The following is a 23917-nucleotide window of genomic DNA, read 5'->3' on the forward strand; positions in this document are numbered from 1 at the left end:
ATGTTCCTTAATTATTTTGCGGCGCAGATTAGATGGTACAAATAACCTTCCTGAAGGGCAGGAGGCAAGGGCGTCCCCCCTGAGCCTCCAACACCTCACCCTCCAGTTCAGGATATAATGCTAAAATGACTACCCCCTTCTGTAATATCGGGGCAGGGTTCTCATGATCACCGCCACCAGGGAAGCTCTGGGACAAAGCATCAGCCTTGACATTTTTGACCCCTGGGCGAAAAGTGACAACAAAATTGAACCTAGTAAAAAACAGGGACCATCTGGCTTGCTTAGGGTTGAGACGTTTAGCTGACTGGAGATATGACAGGTTCTTATGGTCAGTAATAACAGTAATAGGATGGACAGCCCCCTCCAACCAATGTCGCCATTCTTCAAACGCCAATTTGATCCCCAACAGTTCCCTATTACCCACGTCATAATTTCTCTCAGCCGAACACAATTTTTTAGAAAAGGCGCATGGACGTCATTTACCAGGGGATGGACCCTGAGACAACACAGCCCCAACCCCCACATCTGACGCATCAACTTCCACAATAAAGGGTTGGGAAACATCGGGTTGACTGAGTATAGGTGTAGCGGCAAAATAATTCTTTAAGAAAGAAAAAGCCTGGAGGGAGGCATCCGACCATTTGGAAAAATCAGATCCCTTCTTAGTCATGTCAGTAAGGGGTTTCACAATTACTGAGTAATTTTGGATGAATTTCCGGTAAAAATTAGTAAAGCCCAGACAACGTTGCAAAGCCTTCAGGTTCTTGGGACAGTCCCAATCAAGGACTGCACGGATCTTCGCCGGACCCATCCGAAAACCCGAAGATGACAACAAGTACCTCAAAAACTGCACCTCCTGAACGGCGAAAACACATTTTTCTAGTTTGGCATATAGTTTGTTATCCCTTAATATCTGAAGCACCTGTTTAACATGCCCCCGATGTGTCTCAAAATCAGGTGAGTAAATCAAAATATCGTCCAGATAGACCACCACAAACCTCCCCACCAAAATGATGGACAATTTAATTTATGAAATGCTGGAATACCGCAGGTGCATTGGTCAAACCGAAAGGTATAAAGAGACTCTCAAAATGCACTTCAGGGGTATCGAACTCTGTTTTCCATTCGTCCTCTTCCCTTGATTCTAACCAGATTGTAGGCTCCCCTTAATCCAACTTGGAGAATACTTTAGCTCCTTCAACCTGGCTGAACAAATTAGGAATCAGAGGAAGAGGGTATGGATCTCGGATGGTAATATGATTTAATTCCCGGAAATCTAAACAGGGACATAGACAACCATCTTTTTTCTTCATAAAGAAGAACCCTGCCGCCACAGGCGAAGATGAAGGCCTAATGTGTCCCTTCTCCAGACTTTCCGCAATGAAATCCTGCATGGTGTAGCATCGGCGTCTCTGCCCCCTGACAAGCAGAGACGCCGTTGCCCTTACCGCACAGCTTCCCTAGCACTGTGCTTAGAACGCGCGCGCGCTCCCTCCCTCTTAAAGGGGCCGCGCGCGCAGTCCTAAGGTGTCCCCGGCCAATGGCCGGAGGACCTCTCATATAAAAGGCACCTCCTCCAAAATGGAGGTGCCCGTGCAAGGTTGTAGCTTTGTGTTCTAAACTCTGCTTCAGCCCTCAGGTCCCGCTGCTAGTCTGACTACCAGTCCGCCAGCCTGACTACCAGTCCAGTCCGCCAGCCTATCAGTCCAGTCCGCCAGCCTGACTACCAGTCCAGTCCGCCAGTATGCCATACAGTTCCGTACCCTCGCTTCTGAGCTTGCCTGGAACGACGAGGTGACCACCTTCTGGGAGGGTCTTTCCGGACGGATCAAGGACGAGCTAGCCGGCCAGGACATTCCTACCACCCTGGATGACCTGGTGTCACTAGCTACCCGGATTGACATCCGTTTCCTGGAACGAGCTAAGGAGACTACCCGGGAGAGAAGATTTCCTTGTCTTGCTCCTGTTTTCCAGAAACCTGCCTCCCAACCTGCAACTCCCCGGGCACGCTCGCCCGAACCCATGCAGATCGACCAGACCAAGAGGTCAAGTCTCGCCAAGAAATACGCCGTGCCGAAGGGAGCTATTTCTACTGTGGTAGTAAGGAGCATCTGATCCGTTCCTGCCCGGAGAAGTCGGGAAACTCCAGTGTCTAGGACCACTTGGAGAGGTCATCCTAGGCAAGAGTAAATCCTCTCCGTTCCTGACTCTGTCCGTTTCTATTTCCTGTGGAGAGAACCGCTTCTTTGAAACCGCCCACCTGGATTCCGGAGCTGCCGGGAATCTCATTTCTCAGTCCCTTGTAGAGAAGTATCAGATTCCCACCAAACCTCTGGCTGAACCATTGGCAGTCGCTTTCATGGATGGAAGACTCCTTCCGGTGACCATCGTGTTCATTACAGAGCCTGTGACCCTTCAGGTGGGAATGTTGCACTCGGAGAGAATCTCCTTCCATGTGCTATCAGGACTCTCTCACTCCCTATTGCTAGGTCTGCCCTGGCTACAGAGACATGAACCCGTTCTGAATAGGCAATCCGGTGAGGTGCTCCATTGGGGGCAGGATTGCCATGAGACCTGCCTGGTTCCGGTTCGCCCGGTTCGACCTCGGTCTACTCCGGCTAATTTACCTGGTCTACCGGCACCTTACTGGTCCTATGCAGATGTCTTCGACAAGAAGGAGGCAGAGATACTGCCACCCCATAGGCCATATGATTGCCCTATCAACCTGGTACCCGGTACCACTCCATCCCGTGGGCGTATCTATCCCTTGTCGCTGGCCAAAACCCGGGCCATGTCGGAGTACAACGAAGAGAATCTAGCTAGGGGATTCATCCAGAAATCTACCTCCCCAGCTGGAGCTGGATTCTTCTTCGTAAAAAAGAAAGACGGCTCACTACGCCCCTGTATCGATTATAGGGGACTTAACCAAATTATTATTAAAAAATAAATACCCCCTGCCACTCATCTCAGAGCTGTTTGACCGCCTTAAAGGCGCGAAGATCTTCTCCAAGCTCGATCTTCGTGGGGGGTATAACTTTGTCCGAATCTGCCAAGGAGACGAGTGGAAAACGGCATTCAATACCCGGGACGGCCACTATGAATACCGTGTGATGCCCTTCGGTCTCTGTAATGCTCCAGCCGTCTTCCAAGAACTAGTTAATGACATCTTCCGTGACCTCTTATATTCGTGCGTGGTGGTGTACCTGGACGACATCTTGGTCTTCTCTCCGGATCTACCCACACACCGGAGGGATGTTCGTCAGGTCCTGCTTAGGCTCAGGCAGAATCACCTATACGCAAAATTTGAGAAATGCCTCTTCGAGCAGACCTCTCGTCCGTTCCTGGGCTTTATTATCTCTAAGACCGGTCTACGGATGGACCCCGAGAAGGTCTCTGCCGTCTTAAAGTGGCCCCGACCAGAGGGGTTGAATGCGATTCCGTGATTCCTGGGCTTCGCTATTACTGCCTCTTCATCCCGCATTTCTCTTCCCGGACTGCACCCATCTCTGCGCTCACCCGTAAGGGTGCTAATCCTAAGGAATGGACGTCCGAAGCGGAGGAGGCCTTCCTCTCCTTAAAACAAGCCTTCTCTTCTGCCCCGATGCTGCACCGTCCGGATTGCAACAAACAGTTCTTTCTGGAGGTTGATGCTTCCTCTTCCGGAGCCGCAGCGGTGCTCACCCAGAAATCTCGGTCCGGGATAATGGTAACCTGCGGCTTCTTCTCCAAGCTCTTCTCCTCGTCCGAGCGCAACTATTCCATAGGAGACCGAGAACTGCTAGCCATCAAATTGGCGCTGGAGGAGTGGCGTTACCTGCTAGAGGGGGCTCTGCACCCGGTGGTCATCTATACTGACCACAAAAACCTGGCATATCTACAAAATGCCCAAAGACTCAATCCACGTCATGCCCGGTGGTCTTTGTTCTTCGCCCGTTTCAACTTTACCCTTCATTACGGCCCTGCGGACAAGAACGTTAAAGCCGACGTTTTGTCCCAATCCTTCCTGTGTTCAGATCAAGAGGAGGAGCCTATGCATGTCATCGATCCCTCCAAAGTGATGAATGTGGCTCCCTTGGACCTGTCTCGTCTCCCTCCCGGTAAGACGCTTGTAGCAGTTCCGGATCGTAAGAAGGTTCTTCACAGGGGTCATTCATCTAAATTAGCCGTCCATGCTGGCCAGCGGAGGACCTTGCTGCTCATTACTCGGCATTACTGGTGGCCTTCCCTGTGCAAGGATGTTGTAGACTTCGTCACGGCCTGTTCATCCTGTGCCCGCAACAAGGTTCCCAGACGTCTTCCAGCCGGCCGTCTCCTGCCTCTTCCTGTACCTGCTGCCCCGTGGCAACACATTGCTATGGACTTTATTACTGATCTCCCTGTTTCTGCCGGTTATACTGTCATTTGGGTGGTAGCTGACAGCTTTTCTAAAATGGCCCACTTTATCCCTCTGCCTGATCTCCCGTCTGCATTTGTGCTGGCTAAGGACTTCATCCATCACATCTTTCGTCTCCACGGCCTACCCCTCCACATTGTGTCTGATCGCGGGGTCCAGTTAACTTCGCGCTTCTGGAGAGCTACGTGTAAGCTGCTGGATGTCACCCTGGATTTCTCCTCTGCTTATCATCCTCAGTCGAATGGCCAAGTGGAAAGTATCAACCAGATCCTTACCAGCTTCCTCCGGCACTTCAGCAACGCTCACCATACCGATTGGGTAGAGCTCCTACCATGGGCCGAGTTCTCCTATAATAACCATGTGAGCGAATCTTCTTCCAAGTCCCCGTTCTTTGTGGTCTACGGTCAACATCCCCAGATTCCGTTTTGCATCTCCGCTTCAGTGGACAATCCTGCCGCGGAGTCTCTGGTCAGCGAGTTTTCCACGATTTGGGAGGACACTAGATCACTTCTTTAATCCTCCGAGAGGATGAAGAGACATGCTCATAAGAGACGTCAGGATCCGCCTCAATTCCGTGCGGGAGACAAGGTTTGGCTCTCTTCCAAACATGTTCGTCTCAAAATTCCCTCCTATAAGTTGGGTCCACGGTTCATCGGTCCATTTGAAGTCCTCAAGCAAATCAATCCAGTGGCCTACAAGTTAAAACTCCCGGCCACCTTACGGATTCCCAACTCCTTCCACAGATCTCTCCTCAAACCGGTTGTTCTTCATTCTTTTTCCGACAATCCAGGTACCTCCCCAGCTCCGGTCTCTGCTGAGGACGTCTATGAGGTAGAGAACATTCTGGCCACCAAGAGCGTAAGAGGAAAACCCTTTTTTCTGGTGGATTGGAACGGGTTTGGCCCAGAGGAGAGAACTTGGGAACCCAGGGAGAACATCCACGCCCTGCTTCTTCTTAAAAAAAAATTTCGGACCTAAAGAAGAGGGGGCGTAAACGGGGGGGGGGGGTGGGTAGTGAAGCATCGTTGTCTCTGCCCCCTGACAGGCAGAGACGCCGTTCCTCTTACCGACGCGCTCCAGGTCCGGCGTCTTCCGGCCCTCCTGCTGCTGCCGGCGCGCGCAGCTTCCCTAGCACTGTGCTTAGGGCGAACGCGCGCTCCCTCCCTCTTAAAGGGGCCGCGCACGCCGTCCTAAGGTGTCCCCGGCCAATGGCCGGAGGACCTCTCATATAAAAGGCTCCTCCTCCAAAATGCCTGCCTACCCGGAGAACGTACCAGTTACCTGCCGTGCCTATCAGCCAGCCTACCTGGAGGCTCCTGCCAGTTACCCGTGGTGTCTGCTAGTCCGTCTTCCCGGATCACCCGTCAGCCTGCCTGCCGTGCTCATCCGCTATACCGGTCAGTCCCTGCCTTCTGACCCATGGGAGTCACCTGCTCTCATACAAGGACTGGCCCAGAGTAGCACCTGGTCCCTCTGCTCGGTCCTTCCCTGGTTCACGGAGTCGATTGAGCTGCCGTGCAACCTTGGTCAGTCCGAGTTGATACCTAGTCACGCCCCTCTGGTCCCTCCTTGCACCGCAGCACAGAGGTTCCACCACCCGGATCCGTAACACATGGCTTGTCTCTCAGGGCCAGAAAGATTATACAGCCTGGACTTCGGGAGTTTAGCTCAGGGGGTCAGGTTAATAGGACAGTCATATGCACAATGAGGAGGTAAATCCTGATGCCCCCTCTCAGAAAAAATGTCCTCAAAACCAGACAGAAAAGCAGGTAATATTCCCATAGAGACTGTAGCAAGGGAAATATCTAAACAGTTTTCATGGCAGTAATCTCCCCATTCAATAATCTCCCCGGCTTGCCAATCTACCAACGGATTATGTTTCACCAGCCAGGGAAGACCCAAAACAATTGGGTGGGAAGACTGTCCAGGACATAGCAAGGGATTATTTCACAATGAACCGACCCCACCCTCAGTTTTGCATTATGTACAATCTGAGTAAATACTTTCTGTGCAAGTGGCGCCGAGTCGATGGCGAAGATGGAAATAGGCTTAGCTAAAGTACAGCAAGCAAGACCATGAGTTTTCACAAACTCAGCATCAATCATGCTGACTCCGGCTCCACTGTCAACAAAAACAGAAATTTTCTCGGTTTTGTTCTCTAGCACCACCTCTGCAGGCTGGACAGTCCTACCTGCAGATGCCCCCACATTAGCGACCTGAAGCTGCTGATGCCGTTGCTGAACCTCTCAGCGGAGGTCATTCACCTCCAGAGACAGACTGCGCAGCCGCTCTGCAAGCTCTACAACTGAACCCATACCAAGGAAAAAAGAATAAAAAAACACGCCCGAAAAAAACAAACACACAATTAAACCCAAGTGTCAGGTTTTTTTTCTCTAAATGCGCAAGGCCGGTGATAATGTCACGCAAGGTGTTTGAAAGACTAAGTGCAACACAAAGGTCTGGTTCTGTCAAATAGATCAGATAAAATTTCAGATCTACAGCTCAAGGAGCATTTGGGATGCAGTGACCATAATATGGTAAGTTTCAATATAATATTCATGTCACGGGTGTGTCAGAGGTGACAGACAGTCACCCTGCAGTGGATTGCAGAAGATCGCTGCTTTAGCATTGCAGACAGCTTCCTAGATAGGAGGCTTTCTTTAGGACTGAGCGGCTACCTCTCTCTTGCTGGTTGGCTCTCTGGCCTGGGTGTATATATAACTGGTGTTTCTGAGAGGGAGTCGCCGACTATATCCATTTCTACTTGTGAATCTTAGCAGGAGCAATACTTCGTCCTCTCTGGAACTTTAGGCCGTGTGCTTATTTGGAGCTCATCTAAAGCTAAGCCATTTCCTCTGTTTTGTCCACCCTTGTTGTCTATAGAGTTTAGTGGAGGTTGACTAGTGCTCATCTTCTTCCATCCCTAGCTGTAGCCATACGCCAGGGAGAGTAGGGTGAGGCACGCGTGCGGCGATTGCTGAAGAAGCAATATAAGAACGATAGTTGAGACAGGGTGACGCTAGACCAGACTAGGAGGTCTCCACTTCCCCCTTTTCCCTAGTGTCTGGGCTCCCTTTCCCTTTTTACTCTGTGTTGCACTAAGTCTTTCCCACACCTGGCATGACAATTCAAAATAACATTTCAAAGGGGAAATGCAAAAACCTGGAACTTTAGGAAAACTGATGTTAACAGATTAAGGGAAGGGCTTAATCCAGCTGACTGGGACCATGTCATGGTAACTGGTCATACCGAACATAAATGGGACATGTTTAAGGATATACTACTAAAATCCTGTAGCAAATGTATACTCTCTGGTAATAATATGTCCAGGAATAAAAAGAAACCATTATGGATAAATTGAACAGTACAAAGTTTAATAAGACAAAAACAAAGGGCATTCAAAATCTTGAAGGCCGAGAATACAGAAATAGAATTTCAGGAGTATAAAGATCTTAATAAGTGTTATGATCTGCTACAAGCACTAAGGAAAGAAAGGAGATCTGTCCCTACAATAGAACTAAGCTAGATCCCTACGATGTAACGGGGAACCTGATCCTGCGATCAGACCCGCTAAAGTCCTCGGCTAGTCTGTACGAAGACCTATAGATGCAAGGGAGGGATCCCTACAAGAACTAGGGACTGGGATAAAGTTGGACACCTCCTAGCAGAAATTGTAGCAGTAAAAGACAAACACACAACATAGAACATAAAGGTCCGAAGACCTAGCTAAACTGACTGAGAAAGGTAACTAAGCACCAGGCTAGCTTAAGAGTAGAAATTACAATGAAGTCCAGCAAGGCCAGGAGGGCGGAGCAGGATTAAATAGGCAAAAAAGGTCATGTGACCAGCAAGATAGAACTCTCCTGTTAGGTTTTTTCTAACAGTACCCCCTCTTCTATGAGGATCCTCCGGATCCCCTAGGCCCAGGCTTATCAGGAAACCTCTTGTGAAACGCTCTGACAAGTCTGGAAGCAGAAGCATCATACAACAAACCCAAAGCACAAAAAAAACTATCCACTGATCTAAAGCATGGATCACTAGGTTGGAGAGAAAAGGCCCATCCCTGAGGTTCTTTGCGCAAAAGTGACATTATGAACCCTATGCGCTGTGATTCATCACCAGAGGATCTGGGTCTCAAACGAAAATACAACAAACAAGCATTTTTAAAGGAAAAAAATTCTTGTTGATCACCAAAAAATAAATCAGGCAAACGTACCTTTGGCTCCACAAAATGTGCTCCAGAACAGCTACTCACGTGTTGTTGGAGCTCGGCCACCTCCAGAGAGAGTCCCTGCAGGCGTTGAGCCAAATCCTGAACCGACACCATGATGGAAACTGGAGGTCTTTCCTTAGAGATATTTTTGGGCTGGACTTACTGTTATGATCTGCTACAAGCACTAAGGAAAGAAAGGAGATCTGTCCCTACAATAGAACTAAGCTAGATCCCTACGATGTAACGGGGAACCTGATCCTGCGATCAGACCCGCTAAAGTCCTCGGCTAGTCTGTACAAAGACCTATAGATGCAAGGGAGGGATCCCTACAAGAACTAGGCACTGGGATAAAGTTGGACACCTCCTAGCAGAAATTGTAGCAGTAAAAGACAAGCACACAACATAGAACATAAAGGTCCGAAGACCTAGCTAAACTGACTGAGAAAGGTAACTAAGCACCAGGCTAGCTTAAGAGTAGAAATTACAATGAAGTCCAGCAAGGCCAGGAGGGCGGAGCAGGATTAAATAGGCAAAAAAGGTCATGTGACCAGCAAGATAGAAAAAACCTAACAGGAGAGTTCTAACAATAAGAAATGTAAAAAAGAAATCAAGCTAGCAAAGTTATCTACTGAAACACAAATCGCCAGGGCCATTAAAATAAATCCCCAAATTTTATATAAATACATCAATGCCAAAAAGAAAAAAGACAGATGGTATCAGTCACTTAAAAGACAATAACAAGATAATTATAGAGGACAAAGAAAAGGCTGAGATATTAAACAGGCACTTTCCATCAGTGTTTACCAATGATCTGACTGTTCCAGGGATCATTCAACAAGGCAAAAATCAAAGTTCACCACCTGATATAACTAGTGTAACACAAGAAAAGGTACACCTGCATCTGAGCAAATTAAACATTGACAAATCCCCCGGCTCAGATGGCATTTATCCACGAATAGAGGGAATTGAGCTCAGTAATTGACAGACCCATGTAACTCATATCCTTAGTCTCTCTTGTAACAGGGTTGGCGCCACAGGGATGGAAGATGGCTGACGTGGTGCCGATATTTAATAAAGGAAAGAGGGTGGATACAGACAAATACCGTCTATATTGCAGAAAATAATATAATAAATGACAACCAGCATGGATTTATGAAACATAAGTTGTGTCTCACCAATATGTTGGGTTTCTATGAGGAGGTAAGTGCAAATCTGGATGTTGGTAATGTAGCTGATGTGATTTATCTGGACTTTGACATTGTGTTTAACTATGCACTTATCTGCTGCCTCTGCAGTTTAATGCAGCCGCTGCTCCTCTCTGCAGCCTCGCTTGGATTCACTGGAACTTGTAGTCCTCCAAAACAGCACAGCACAGATGCCTAAAAAGAACACAGTCGGATCATAGGCCAGACGGCATTCACAATGACCATCTGTCTTACTACAGGGAATCTGCCACCAGGGGCTCTGTCTGAATCACGTATTTCAGAGATTTACACTGAAACCCTGATGTAAGTGCTCAGCACAGAATAAATGTGAGCCGAGCCATACTGTGATCTTTGGGAGACAGAATGAAAAAAATCAACAGCAGGTGAAGAACTGGTTTTATTTATTTTTTACGCCATTCCTCGTGCGGTATAAGTGATTAGATGACTTCATTCTTCAGATCGCTGCGATTACAGCAATACCAGCTTTATATCGGGTTTTCATGTTTGGCTGCTGTCACACACTAAAATTATTGCAAAAAGCATCGCCATATTTTGAGAACTATAATTTTTCCATATTTCGACCGACAGAGTTGAGGGCTTGTTTTTTGCGGGACGAGTTGATGTTTTTATTGGTACTATTTTCGGTCACGTGTAGTGTTGAGCGAGCACTAAAATGCTCGGGTGCTCGAAGCTCGGGCCGAGCTCACCGTGATACTCGAGTGCTCGACCCGAGCAACGAGCCCAATGTTAGTCTATGGGAGACCTGAGCATTTTTGCGGCGGCACCCCCGGCAGTCTGTAGAAAGCCTAAAAAGTGCCCAAAACGATAGTGACAGTGTTCAAATGACATGGTGACAGCATGGGGATCGCCCCAGGAAGCATTTCTGACCCCCAGGTCACTGCTGTCAACAACGTGGTCAGAGTTATTAAACCACTTTTACGGGTTCACAATAAAACGCTCAAAAACGAAACTGAAACGGTTTTCCTGTGAAATATGTTAAGGAACTTCCTTTCCAGGGTAAAGACTTGTGTATAAGGTAAAATAAATAACCAAAAACAAAAATACTCCTCCACACCTTGGGCTATGTTAATGACGCGCCCCTGGGCCTGTGTCGCGCTGCGTTGCGCACGCGGGAGCTTACCCGGAGCCGGATCTCTTGAGGGTTGTAGTCTCGTGGCGGTGACCCGGTCCGTGCCCAGGGAGTCAAACTGAGCGGCGATGTAACAGCGGTAGATGTAGGACGACTACGCCACCCGTTGAATGCAGCTATGGAGCTGCCGCTGCAGGACAGTCCGCTGAGGCCGGTGGATGGATGGTGCAGCGTAGATGGTATAACCCCCAACGGGAGGGGTATGGCCTCAGGGCAGCAGATGTGGATGATGAGGGTAGCAGGAACCACTCAGAGACGGTGCGGTGTAATTCAGGGTCTTTACTGGTAACAACGATAGACCCTCCCGGAGTACTTGCTAGTGAACGGGGCCTGGTCAGTCCTTGAGCAGATGGGATCTCCCCTGGCCAGGCGGAGTTGTAGGCCTCCCAAACTGACTGTACTCTTCTGGCTACCTTGCTAGAAGCGGATATAAGTAGCCCACGTCCCTGAGTGTACCGTGTGGTGCTCACCCGTATGGCCGGTGACTCGGGGCCTTCTAATGGCTTCCGCTCCACGATGGCGGTGCTGGTCCCACGCGTGTGACCGTGCCTTCGGGTTTCTGGGCCTGAGGACCTGAAATCCCCTGCCGGTCGGCTTCTGCTGCTGGGTAAGAGTTAGTCCCCACAGCCTCGGACGCCGGGTCCGGTAAGAAAGCTTCTCAGTCAGGGCGAGCTCTGCAGCTGCCAGCCCCTGACTCGTAGTAGTTTTGCTTCTGCTGTTTCTTGTCTCTACTCTCCTTGACTCCAGGCTCAGGCCCCTGGACAGGGCCTGCCTGTGGAGCAGAGCCCATAGAGCAGCTCTGCTCCCTGTCTTCTCCTCTCAGAACTCACTAACCCTGCCTCAGCCCCAGGTCTATATAGGGGAAGTCCTTCCCCTCCCAAGACTGGGCAGGAGGTGTGGCATGCACAGGATCTCTGACCAAAGGACCTCCCACCTGCTCTCAGACATAACATCTCTATCACTGTGGCAACCAGACCCCTGGGGTGTCACATTAACAAGTAGCATTTTTTATGCGTTTTTGCACTTTTGTATTGCTTTCAACCGTGACAAATGCATTCACCGGGAAATGTCATTTTAACATTTTACAATCTTATCTGGCCATGTGCTGTGTGACACATGCATACAGTGCTGAAAAGACATGGGAACAGCATGGGGAAGACCCCTGGAAGCATCTCTGACACCCAGGTCACTGCCTAAAAGTGTGACCATCAGAAGTGATCCTTGCCGCATCAGAAGATGCAGACTTGAAACTATCCCTGTGCAAGTCCTTGTCCCAGGGCAGTGTTCGATTGTACCTCCCCCAGTCCTTGCAATGCAAGCACAAGTATGCAGCCTGCCACCCACCCACCCCCAGGCTGCAATACCATACTGCTAGCTTGCACTTGAAATGGGGCCTTTTAGTTTGGAGGAGGCCGAAGCTGGCCACTACCTCATGGCTGCTTCGGCAGCGAGGTATCCATACTCAGTCCCCAGCCGCCCGGCGGCCGGGTGGCCACGCTCGGTCCCCAGCCGCCAGGGGGTGGCCGGGTGTCCATACTCGGTCCCCAGCCACCCCTATTTCTCCTGTCAACTTCCCCCACACCTTTCTTAGCCTGGCCTGCTTTTGGGCAGCATTGGAAGAGCCCACCAGAGAACCAGACTCCTCCGGTGGGCCCTGGCTTCTCCATTAGGGGAGTTGAGAGTGCCAAGGTGAGGAGCATGATGATGATGATAGAAGTTAGCATCTGCTTTGTTTTCTTGAAATGCAAGCGTAAGTGTGCAACCTGCCACCCACCCACCCCCAGGCTGCAATACCATACTGCTAGCTGGCTTGCACTTGAAACTGGGCCTTTTAGGCATGTGGAGGCAGACGCCGGCCACCATGTCATGGCTGCGTCGGCGGCCTGGTATCCATATTCAGTCCCCAGCCGCCCGACAGCCGGGTGTCCACGCTCGGTCCCCAGCCGCCAGGGGGCGGCTGGTTGTCCATGCTCGGTCCCCAGCCGCCCCACAGCCGGGTGTCCACACACGGTCCCCAGCCGCCTGGGGGCGGCCGGATGTCCATAAACGGTCCCCAGCCGCCCCTATTTCTCCTGTCAACTTCCCCCACACTTTTCTTAGCCTGGCCTGCTTTAGGGCAGCATTGGACGAACCCACCAGAGAACCAGACTCCTCCTGTGGGCCCTGGCTTCTCCATCAGGGGAGTTGAGAGTGCCAAGGTGAGGAGCATGATGATGATGATAGAAATTAGCATCTGCTTTGTTTTCTTGGAATGCAAGCGCATGTATGTAGTAGCGGCTAGGCCTGAGGTGGTCAGCGTTTTGGCGCATATCCTACCTCCTCCGAGGATTGCTGCATGTTTTCCTGCTACTATCCCAGTTCTATGACTCCCGTTGAAACAAAGCTTCAGGTGATGAATGATGAATGAGGTGGTGGCAAAGGAGAAAGCAGGAGGAACAGGGACCATTCACATCAATATCAGGCCAGTCAACCACACATGTCTTGTAGGATATGTTTCTGTACCAAAAGGAGTGGTTTGGCTACACAGTTATAGGGCATACAGTGAGTGCAATGCCTACAAAAAATTTCGAGACACTCTAATGCCCCTTGGAAGTGACATGGAGGTCAGAGGGCCTTAACTAAACCGTTTTTTCCATTTATAGCAACTGGGTCTCCTGTGCACTGTTGGCCTAAGCAGTGAATGGAAGGCTTTCCAAAAATTATGAGGAACTACAATGCCCCTTGAAACAGACGTGGATTACAGCATACTAAAAACCTTCTACCCATTATTGGGGAGTGGGTCTCCCTTATTGTTCGCCTATGCATTGAAAGGCAAAAGCTGACTAAAATTAGGAGGAAATGCAGTGCCCGTTGGAAGAGTCGTGGAGGTTAGAGTTAATTAAAAACAACATTTCAATGCCCCTTGGAAGAGCTGTGGAGTTCAGAGTGGTTTAACAAGACGGTTTTAATGCCCCTTGGAAGAGACGTGGAGGTTGCAGTAGCTTAACAAGACGGTTTTAATGCCCCTTGGAAGAATGGTGGAGGTCGCAGTGGAATAAAAAGACAATATCAATGCCCCTTGGAAAAGTGGTGGAGGTCGCAGTAGCTTAACAAGATGGTTTTAATGCCCCTTGGAAGAATGGTGGAGGTCGCAGTGGAATAAAAAGACAATATCAATGCCCCTTGGAAAAGTGGTGGAGGTCGCAGTAGCTTAACAAGATGGTTTTAATGCCCCTTGGAAGAGACGTGGAGGTCGCAGTAGCTTAACAAGACGGTTTTAATGCCCCTTGGAAAAGTGGTGGAGGTCACAGTAGCTTAACAAGACGGTTTTAATGCTCCTTGGAAAAGTGGTGGAGGTCGCAGTAGCTTAACAAGACGGTTTTAATGCCCCTTGGAAAAGTGGTGGAGGTCGCAGTAGCTTAACAAGACAGTTTTAATGCCCCTTGGAAGAGACGTGAAGGTCGCAGTAGCTTAACAAGACGGTTTTAATGCCCCTTGGAAAAGTGACGGAGGTCGCAGTAGCTTAACAAGACGGTTTTAATGCCCCTTGGAAAAGTGGTGGAGGTCACAGTAGCTTAACAAGACAGTTTTAATGCCCCTTGGAAGAGACGTGGAGGTCGCAGTAGCTTAACAAGACGGTTTTAATGCCCCTTGGAAAAGTGGTGGAGGTCGCAATAGCTTAACAATATGTTTTTAATGCCCCTTGGAAAAGTGGTGGAAGTCGCAGTAGCTTAACAAGACGGTTTTAATGCCCCTTGGAAGAGACGTGGAGTTCAGAGTAGCTTAACAAGACGGTTTTCATGCCCCTTACAAGAGCCATGCAGTACAGCATATTAAAAACATTATTCCCATTATTGGGGAGTGGGTCTCCCATAGTCTTTGCCTATGCCTTCCAATCAAAAGCTGCCAAAAATTAGGACGGAGGAACTTGCAATGCTAGAAAACAAGAGTCATGCAGTACAGCATATTAAAAACATTATTCCCATTATTGGGGAGTGGGTCTCCCATAGTCTTTAACACACAAAAGACGGCCTTCATCCTTCAAAACAGGTTGACAGGCAACCCGTCAATGCATCGTGCCTGTCAACCACATGCCTACTCAGTTATATATGTATGACAGGAGAAAAGGAGTATAAATGGCATAAAACAGATTTTTTATTTAGTACATTGTTAAAATCTAGTCAACAAAGTCAGGTAGTATCACAGTATATATTATTCATCACAATACAGGGTAAAATATAGCGTACACACAGCCCATAGCACCCCAAGAGGCAAACACAAGGTATAGACCCTAGTATAAATTTAGCACGCCCAGCGGACCACTGGTATATATATTACCCACAAGTGTGTGTGATTACTACAACATAGTAGTCAGCAAAGGTTCTGCTTACCGGCCAATTTCACAGGGAAGCCAAAGAAGTGGGGGGGAAATAGGTAAAGATCAGATCACCATCTGGCCAGGAAAGAGCTCCGACGCGCGTTTCGCCGCTGAAGCTGCAGGCTTTCTCAAGAGGCATGGTATTGAGCGGATAAAAGGACCTTTTTAAATGCCTCCCCTAACGATCACGTGACCGCAGTATCAGTCACGTGATCGGGAGGTTGCCGAGCGACCGGTGTTCTACGGCGCATGCGCCGGGTCCCAAGGTCCCACAGTGCGGGCAGCAGCCGTCACCCGGCAGCGCACATCCGGAAGCACGTGTCGCGCAACCCGGAAGTGCGCGGCCGGGATTGAGACAGCTGAGCCCGGACCAGAGACCACGCAACCCAACGCGCATGCGTGCCACATCGTAAGTCGCAAGGCAGCACAGTGGCACAAAGAGAAGATAGAGGGGAGGGAGGAGAAGGAAGCGGGACATTATGAATCACGATACGATATAATAGTGTTTAACACTGATACATGAAAACAGACATACAATATCATAAATATACATATAACATAATTTAAGGTGGGCATGGTCTATCTGGTACATCCGATGATGTGAATGGCCCCAGATGTTTAGGTATTGTCCCACTTCAAAACTAATGAAAATAAGAAAAAAGGAAAAAATAAGAAAAATAGTGAATAATAATTAAAAACATACATATAAAAACTCAATGCCAGAGTCAGATCAATAAGGCAAAAAACGGAGACACTTAAAACAGACAAGACGTTCATCACAAGAAGGAGGCGAAACCAAGTGCCTCATTCAGACCCTGGGGAGCCATAGTATCCAGGCGGACGATCCATTTTGTTTCCTTTTGGGCAAGGATTTTGCCCCAGCTGCCCCCACTGGATCCCAGATGTAAAATGTCAATCCTACGTATCTTCAAAGATTTAGGGTCACAGTTATGTTTACGTTGAAAATGACGTGGGAGAGTTCTCAGTTCACGTGGGTCGGTCACCGTCCTGGCTGCACAAATGTCGCGCACATGCTCCCGTATCCTCACTCTGAGCTCCCTAGTGGTCAAACCAATATAAATCAATTTACAAGCACAAGTAGCGTAATACACTACATGAGTCGAACCGCAGGAAATATAATTGCGCATCAGATGAGGTAAAGGAGACAGAGCGCACGGCATTGGTGCACGCCAGACAGTGACCACATGGAAAAAACCCCGCCCTGGGTCCCGGGATCCAAATAGATTGGTTAAAGGGGGGACGTAGTGACTACGCGTCAGTACGTCTCCCAAATTGTTGGCTTTCCTAGGTGTCATTAATGGATGGTCACCTACAAATTCCCGTAGGGAGGGCTCCGCACCGAGGATTCCCCAATGTTTGGAGAAGATCCGCCGCATCGCCCCCCACTCATGGTTGAAGGTGGAAATGTAGCGGATCTTCCCCAAATCCTTCTTCCCATCAGCAAGGGCAGGGTACAATAAATGGTTACGTAAAGTTCCCCTTGCTCTCCTATAGCCACAACCGATGCACCTGTTACTATATCCCCGGCTTTTGAAGCGCTTGGTTAGATCCGCCGCCTGTCTCTCAAATTGAGAGTCGGACGAGCAGATCCGTCTCATCCTCAGGAATTGTCCGACCGGGACGGCAACGATGGTTGTAGTGTGATGGGCAGATGAATCATGAATGAGGGCGTTAACCGCTGGTGATTTACGAAACACATCAGTCTGGATATGGCCTGCCTTATCAACCTCCAGGCTGATGTCCAAAAACGGCATTTTGTATTGATGGTAAGTGTATGTTAGTTTAATCCCCCATTCATTCTGATTCAACCTGCCCATAAAATCGCCGAGCTCCTCCTCTGAGCCCTGCCAAAGAAAAAAGATGTCATCTATATATCTCAGCCATGTCACGACCCTGTCGGTGCCCCTCACACCCCCATCGCCAAAAATCTCCCTCTCCCATGCTCCCAGGAAGAGGTTGGCGTATGAGGGCGCACAGGCCGCGCCCATGGCCGTGCCGCGCTTCTGCAAATAAACTACATCCTTAAAAAGGAAATAATTATGATGCAGGACAAAGTGGAGGAACTCGAGCAAAAAGTCACAAGAGGGGCCGTCCAGGTCCGATCCCCCGAGGAAGAGACGTACCGCTCCCAAACCGAGTTCATGTTTAAAACAGGTATACAGGCTCTCTACATCGGCCGTGACCATTAGGGTCTGATTGTCCACAAGGACTCCATCAACCTGTCTGAGGACATCCGATGTTTCTTTGATATAAGAAGGTAGGGTATCCACCAATGGGCGGAGATGATTATCAATGTATGTACATATTGGACCATTTAAACCTCCTATACCAGACACAATCGGACGTCCCGGAGGACAGAGGGGGTCCTTGTGGATTTTGGGAAGAAGGTAGAATGTAGCTGTATGGGGAAAACGCACCGTCAATGCCTCCACCGTTCTTTTGTCAATGATGTGTTTATCACAGGCCCGGGCCAGGATTCCCTGGAGTGCGGCGGAGAAAGAGGCAGTTGGACTGGATGGTAATTTTGAGTAGGTATTAATGTCTCGAAGTTGTTTCAATGCCTCTCTTTCATATTTGGAGCATGGCCAAATAACAATGTTCCCACCCTTGTCAGCCGGTTTAATTACCACATCCGTTAATGATTGCAATTGGCAAATAGCTTGCCGTTGTAGATGCGTAAGGTTATCAAATCTTCTGCGGGTGGGCAACCGTTGTAAGTCCTCTGTTACCAACCGCACAAAGATTTCCACTGCCGGACTAATTGACAAGGGAGGGAACCTTGTAGATCTGGGCACCACTGTATTTAATGACCCACCTCTTTGTGAGGACTCCTGCTCCAAAAGTAATTCTTCGAGGGCTTGTACTGCCTCCCTCTCCGCCGCCACCACCGGGTCTCCATCACCATCTGGCCTGGAATGCAATTTTTTCAAAATCAACTTACGGGCAAAAAGGTGGAGGTCCTTGAGTGCGGTGAAGTAGTTGAATGCATTTGTAGGGGCAAAGGATAAACCCAACTCAAGGACCTCCACCTGTGCCTTAGTGAGAACGTGTGTGGACAGGTTAACGATGCGCAGCCCCCCCCCCAAGAGTTACCAACCTGAAATGGCACATTTCGCCTCCTTCTATTGCTGGGTCTTATCTGGATGCCTGAGATATTATGTGGATTGGAGAGGGGACCAGAAGTTAAGCTTTCTCCAGAATTTCTCTCGTCAGCAGAGATAGAGGAGGCGGTTGATGAGGACCTCGAATGGGAGGGAGTACTCCTAACATTCTGTCGTGCACGATTGTATGGGGATCTCCATTTGTATATACAACAAGTTTGTTTGTCTTTGACATCACGTGCAAATTTCTTTGATTTATTTGCACAAATTTCTTTCACCCATTTCTGTGATTCTAAATCGATATCCTCATTCAGCCGCCTCAATTCGTCTGGTGACATATCCTTTTGTAATATAGTCTGTAGGGATTCCAGTTCCGTCTCCATTTCTTTTAAGGATGTTTCGTTATGCTCCTTCAGAAGCTTTAAGAAGTCCTGAGAGCAACTGTTAGCCAAGGTCTCCCAACTATTTTTAAACTTTTCGTCCTCAATTGTGAAGGACGGAAAGATCTGGACCCTGAGACCTCGAGGGATATGATCTCCATTAATATATTTACATAGGAAAGCGTAGTTCCACCAAATTATCGTTCTCCGTTTTCAAATTGCCTTCATTTTAGCAATATTTTCTTGTAGTCCTGAATCAGTGACCTGTATATTTATACCAGTATTGTTCGAGATTTCATTAAGTTGGACGAGCCAGGAATTGTCCCGTACTCGAAAGTCCATCATTGGCCTAAAAAGAGCTGTAATAATACAGAATAATAATTAACACACAAAAGACGGCCTTCATCCTTCAAAACAGGTTGACAGGCAACCCGTCAATGCATCGTGCCTGTCAACCACATGCCTACTCAGTTATATATGTATGACAGGAGAAACGGAGTATAAATGGCATAAAACAGATTTTTTATTTAGTACATTGTTAAAATCTAGTCAACAAAGTCAGGTAGTATCACAGTATATATTATTCATCACAATACAGGGTAAAATATAGCGTACACACAGCCCATAGCACCCCAAGAGGCAAACACAAGGTATAGACCCTAGTATAAATTTAGCACGCCCAGCGGACCACTGGCATATATGTTACCCACAAGTGTGTGTGATTACTACAACAAAGTAGTCAGCAAAGGTTCCGCTTACCGGCCAATTTCACAGGGAAGCCAAAGAAGGGGGGGAAAATAGGTAAAGATCAGATCATCATCTGGCCAGGAAAGAGCCCCGACGCGCGTTTCGCCGCTGAAGCTGCAGGCTTTCTCAAGAGGCATGGTATTGAGCGGATAAAAGGACCTTTTTAAATGCCTCCCCTAACCATCACGTGACCGCAGTATCAGTCATGTGATCGGGAGGTTGCTGAGCGACCGGTGTTCTACGGCGCATGCGCCGGGTCCCGAGGTCCCGCAGTGCGGGCAGCAGCCGTCACCCGGCAGCGCACATCCGGAAGCACGTGTCGCGCAACCCGGAAGTGCGCGGCCGGGATTGAGACACCTGAGCCCGGACCAGAGACCACGCAACCCAATGCGCATGCGCGCCACATCGTATGTCGCAAGGCAGCACAGTGGTACAAAGAGAAGATAGAGGGGAGGGAGGAGAAGGAAGCGGGACACTATGAATCACGATACGATATAATAGTGTTTAACACTGATACATGAAAACAGACATACAATATCATAAATATACATATAACATAATTTAAGGTGGGCATGGTCCATCCGGTACATCCGATGATGTGAATTGCCCCAGATGTTTAGGTATTGTCCCACTTCAAAACTAATGAAAATAAGAAAAAAGAAAAAAGGAAAAAATAAGAAAAATAGTGAATAATAATTAAAAACATACATATAAAAACTCAATGCCAGAGTCAGATCAATAAGGCAAAAAACGGAGACACTTAAAACAGACAAGATGTTCATCACAAGAAGGAGGCGAAACCAAGTGCCTCATTTAGAGCCATGCAGTACAGCATATTAAAAACATTATTCCCATTATTGGGGAGTGGGTCTCCCATAGTCTTTGCCTATGCCTTCCAAGCAAAAGCTGCCAAAAATTAGGACGGAGGAACTTGCAATGCTGGCAACACTGACCACGGTCACCCTGGTGGTATAGTGGTGGTGGAGGCTGAGGATAAGGAGAAGAGCAAAATACAGCCGAAATGAGGAAGCGTATACCCATGTGTGGGTGTGAAGCGGTGCGTGGGAATACACCTCCCGAAATAACACAGTGGATTTGACTTTATGTTACTCTGCTGTCATTTGGTGGTGATGAGAAGTCTGGCCCAATCCAGCCCTTGTTCATTTTGATAAGGGTCAGCTTGTCAGCATTGTCAGTTGACAGGCGAGTGTGCTTATCAGTTATAATTCCCCCAGCGGCACTAAAAACACGCTCTGATAAAACACTAGCAGCAGGGCAGGCCAGGACCTCCAAGGCGTAGAGAGCCAGTTCATTCCACGTATCCAGCTTGGATACTCAATAATTATAGGGCACAGAGGAATCACGGAGGACGTTGGTACGGTCGGCAAGGTACTCCCTCAGCATCTTCCCAAACTTTGCACTTCTTGTGAGAGTACCTGTGCCTCAGGGCCTGTGCGATGGGAGTGGCTGTGAAAATTCTCCCAGAACTTTGACAGTGTTCCCCTGACTCTGCTGGATTGGAGTTGTGTCTTTCTCGCCTGTAGTCCTTGGTTGTCCAATGAACTGTGACCTCTGCCGCCAGAGTTTTCAGATGGGAATTTTTTAATTGTAATTTTTAAAACACTAGCAGCAGGGCAGGCCAGGACCTCCAAGGCGTAGAGAGCGAGTTCATTGCAAGTGTCCAGCTTGGATACCCAATAATTAAAAGGCACAGAGGAATCACAGAGGACGCAGGTACGGTCGGCAAGGTACTCCCTCACCATCTTTTGAAACTTTCCACTCCTTGTGAGAGTACCCCGCGCCTCAGGGCCTGTAAGCTGGGCGGGTCTCAGAAAACTGTCCCAGAATGTTGACAGTGTTCCCCTGCCTCTGCTGGATTGGAGTTTCGTCTCTCTCGCCTGTACGCCTTGGTTGGTGAACAAACTGTGACCTCTGCCGCTAGCGTGTTCAGATGGGAATTTTTTTAACAGTTCTGCAGCAAGGGCCTTCTGGTACTGCCACATTTTTGTAGACCTCTCCACCTCAGGAATAAGAGAGTGAAAGTTCTCCTTGTAGCGGGGGTCTAAAAGTGTCACCAACCAGTAATGGCTGTCACCCAACATTTTGACAACGCAAGGGTCACGGTTAAGGCAGCGCAACATAAAGTCAGCCATGTGTGCCAGACTGTTAACGGGCAAGACTTCCGTGTCCTCACCAAGATGACGACTGACCATGCTCTCCTCCTCCTCCTCCCCCCTGTCCTCAGGCCACCCACGCTGAACCGACTGTATGACATTTGTACAGTTACTACCATCTACAGAGCATGATACAAGCTCCTGTTCTTCCTCCTCCTCCTCCTCTCCCTCATTGTCCCCCAATGCACGTTGGGATGAGATGAGGCTGGGCTGTGTGTAATCGCCCATTACGGCTTCTTGATCCATCTCATCATACTCTGGCTGCAATGTCTCCTCTTTAATTCTCTGCAGAGAGCATTGCAAAAGACAGACAAGTGGGATGCTGACACTAATGATGGCGTCATCGCCACTCACCATCTTGGTGGACTCCTCAAAGTTTGTCAGGATGGTACATATGTCAGACATCCAGGTCCACTCCTGAGGTCTTATGTGTGGAGTCTGACCTGAATATCGACGGCCTTGTTGCAGCTGGTACTCCACAACTGCTCTCTTCTGCTCACAAATCCTTTACAACATGTGGAGGGTAGAGTTCCAACGTGTGGGGACATCACACACAAGTCGGTGTGCCGGAAGCTGCAAACGCTGCTGCAACACAGCAAGGGTGGCGGAAGCTGTAGCCGACTTCCGAAAATGAGCTGACAGGTGGCGTACTTTGACGAGCAGATCGGGCAACTCGGGGTACGATTTAAGAAACTGCTGAAGCACGAGGTTAAGCACATGAGCCAGGCATGGTACGTGTGTGATCTCACCTCGCCTCAGAGCCGCCACCAGGTTACGGCCATTGTTACACACGACCATGCCTGGATGTAGGTTCAGCGGTCTCAGCCATAGATCTGCCTGCTCTTTCACAGCTGTCCACAACTCACAAGCAGTGTGAGGTTTATCACCTAAGCTTATGAGTTTCAGCACAGCCTGTTGCCGCTTGGCTGAGGCAGTACTGCAGTGCTTCCAGCTTGTAACTGATGTGGTGATATCTGAGATGGAGGCTGAACATGAGGAGGAGGAGGAGGATGATGCGCAGGAGCTGTACACTGTGGGGGCAACTCTGACTGACATAGGGCCCGCAATCCTCAGTGTGGGAAGGATGTGTTCCGTCCCAAGGTCCGACTGGGTCCCGACTTCCACTATGTTTACCCAGTGTGCCGTCAGGGAGATGTACCGTCCCTGGCCACAAGCACTTGTCCACGTGTCCGTTGTCAGGTGGACTCTCCCAGTAACTGTGTTGTTGAGGGCATGGCAGAAGTTTTGGGACACGTGCTTGTGTAGTGCGGGGATGGCACACTGGGCAAAATAGTGTAGGCTGGGGACTGAGTACCGAGGGACAGCAACCGCCATAAGGTTGCGTAAGGATTCCATCTCCACCAGCCTAAAAGGCAGCATTTCCAACTCAAGCAGTCGTGAAATGTGCGAATTTAGGACTGTGGCGTGTGGGGCGTTGGCTGCGAATTTCCGCTTTCGTTCAAAGCTCTGAGATATGGACAATTGAACGCTGCGGTGGGACGTGGACGTGGATGCTGTTTCTTGAGAAACTGCCATAACAAGTGAAGACTGAGAGGAGGGGGCATCTTTGCATGCAGTATGGACAGGGGATTGCCTTGCACGCACAACAGCGGAAGAAGCAGTGGTGACACCCGCTGACACTGGTCGTGGACCCTGGGGTTCGCCCCACAAAGTCGGGTGCTTTGCTGACATGTGCCTGATCATGCTGGTGGTGGTAAGGCTGGTAGTTTTGTCACCCCTGCTGATGCTGGCATGGCAGGTGGTACAAATGGCCTTTTTGGGGTTATCAGCGGAGTCTTTAAAAAAATTCCAGACTCTGGAAGACCTACCGGTTGTACTGGCAACGTCCCTCGTGTTGGTGTTACGGGGAACTGTTGCCCGCCTTCTGTGTGCGGCCACCACACTGCTTCTTCCTGCCTGTTGGGGTACTCTGCCTCCCTCCCCCTGTGTGCTGCTGGCCTCGCTCTGCATGTCATCCTGCCACGTTGGGTCAGTTACTAGATCATCCACCACCTCCTCCTCTTCCACTTGCGCACCACGATCCTCCTCCTCATTTCGTGGCAATTGTGTCTCGTCATCGTCCACCTCTTGTGACAAATTGCCAGCGTCGACTTCCTGTGGCCGTGGCTGTTCAAATATTTGGGCATCGCTACATGGGATCTCCTCTTCTACCACT

The sequence above is a fragment of the Phyllobates terribilis genome, unplaced genomic scaffold (genome assembly GCF_046119375.1).
Source record: "Phyllobates terribilis strain yellow unplaced genomic scaffold, ASM4611937v1 Scaffold_1__5_contigs__length_1240528914, whole genome shotgun sequence".
NCBI classification, from domain to species: Eukaryota; Metazoa; Chordata; class Amphibia; order Anura; family Dendrobatidae; genus Phyllobates; species Phyllobates terribilis.